Source organism: Dipodomys merriami, unplaced genomic scaffold (genome assembly GCF_024711535.1).
Source record: "Dipodomys merriami isolate MVZ:Mamm:240054 unplaced genomic scaffold, mDipMer1.0.p SCAF_2, whole genome shotgun sequence".
Lineage (NCBI taxonomy): Eukaryota > Metazoa > Chordata > Mammalia > Rodentia > Heteromyidae > Dipodomys > Dipodomys merriami.
This window is the reverse complement of record NW_027203381.1, coordinates 23949745-23951783: the sequence shown is the minus strand read 5'-3', so window position 1 is coordinate 23951783 and position 2039 is coordinate 23949745. Positions and strand designations below refer to the sequence as shown.

General features: G+C 35.7%; 1 non-coding gene across 1 annotated transcript; it reads right to left on the bottom strand.

The window, feature by feature from the left end:
- Positions 1 to 1384: 1384 nt before the first annotated feature.
- Positions 1385 to 1510, bottom strand: LOC138832712 (U6atac minor spliceosomal RNA). Its single transcript, XR_011373651.1, has one exon. It is a non-coding gene; the product is annotated as a U6atac minor spliceosomal RNA (small nuclear RNA).
- Between the last annotated feature and the right edge of the window lie 529 nt (positions 1511 to 2039).

Below are 2039 nucleotides of genomic sequence, written 5' to 3'. Positions count from 1 at the left end.
GTAAATAATGCTGCAATAAACATAGTTGTGCTGGTAGCTTTAGTGTGGTCTTGTTTGTAAACATTTGGGTAAATGCCCAAAAGTGGGATTGCTGGATCATAGGGGAGATCTATGTGAAGTCTTTTGAGGAACCTCCATACTGCTTTCCAAAGTGGTTGAACAAGTTTACATTCCCACCAACAATGAAGTAAGGTTCCTTTCTGTCCACATCCCCTCCAGCATCTGTTGTTGTTAGAGTTCTTGATTTTTGCCGTTCTAACTGGAGTGAGGTGATATCTCAATGTTGTTTTGATTTGCATTTCTTTTATGGCTAGGGATGTTGAACATTTCTTCATGTGTCTATTGGCCATCCTTCTTTCTTCTTCAGAGAAGCTTCTCTTTAAGTCTTTCACCCACGTATTTATTGGGCAGTTGTTTCTTTGAGGATTTGTTGTTGGGTGGTTTAATTTTTTGAGTTCCAAGTATATTTTAGATATGAGACCCTTGTCCGTTTACCAGTAGTGTTTGTAGAGCTTTTCAGGAACTCTCCTCTGGATCATTTAACTGTTCTGTCACCTGATTATCATGAGTGGGAGTTGAAATGCCCGGACTTGCCATTTTTCTTTTGTTTTTCCAGCTCGTTCTGCCCATTTGGTATGAAAGCAACACCAATTTTGTCCTAGAACATTATTTTATGGCAAACATCAACCAGAGTCCTGTAGATGCACAGTCATAATGGCTGCAGATAGAATCTGGTTCAATAGATAAAATCTACTCAACATCAAACAACTATGGATTATTGGGCTAAGAACAGCAAAGAAGAATTTGGCAAACCAGAAATTTTTAGGTTTAGGGAGAGATGTGGGGAAAAATAGGATTAGAGGGATGTGGAGAGGTAAAAGGAGAGTGAAATTAACCAAGTCCTGATCTCAGAGAGGGAAATGGATTGGACAGAGTGATAAAAGAGAGATTAAAAAAAAAAGAAAAAAATGGAAAAACAAAAACTTAAATTTAAAAGTGAAACACATAAAAATTATGCATAAAATGATAATTGAGATAAGAATAGGATAGGATGAGTGGAGGGAATGGATAGAAAGAAGACATGAAAAACTAAAAACTAAAAATTCTTAAAATTAGTTATTTGATCATTATATAGGTATAAAGAGATAATACTGCTATTAAAGAAGTTAAGCCTAAGAGGATATGAATTGAGTAGTAAATTTCTGTATTAATATGTACACAGTGGGGGATAAGGTCTAATAATCGACGACGGGTATATATCTGGGGATGAGCAGAGCAGCAATTAAGTCACACAAAAAAAGAAAGAAAGAAAAAAATGAAAAGAATAAAAGAAAAAGGACCAAAAGATTAAAAAAGATTAAAAAAAAGCACACACACACACATATAGAAACGATGGTTAGATGCCCCGAAGTAGGTGGCAATGCCTTAACTGTATGCGTGTTTTCAGGCCCAAGGGCCTCTTCCAGCCTTCTCAAGGGGAGTGCTAACTTTCTCTCCTTTCATACAACACTAGTTCTTTCTTTTTTCTTTCTTTTTCCCTCTTGGTTTATTCCCTAATGTTATTGTTTTTTATTTGTGTATCTTTTGTCTTGTATATAAGTTTATCTGTTTTGGGGAAGGGAAAGGGATTCACAGAAATGGTGGGGCAAAGGGTGAAACAACTCAATAGTGATACTTACTAGACACTATGTTGGAAATGAATTTTACAACTTCTGGGGGTAGGGGGCCAGGAGGGGGAAAGAGGGAGAAAATGAGGGAGAGGGTAATACTGTTCAAAAAGAAATGTACTCATTACCTGACTCATGTAACTATAACTGCTCAGTACATCATCTTTACAATACAATTTACATTAAATAATAGATTAAAAATGAAAAATTCTGACACTGAATCTCTAAACAGTAGTCTATTTCTCAGTGTCTTGGAGGGCCAATTAATATAAAGTCTGTATAACCACCTAGTAAATGATAACATGATAGAGAAATAAGAGGTCATATTATGTGTTGTATACAAAGAGATAACAGAACACAGTTATACATATA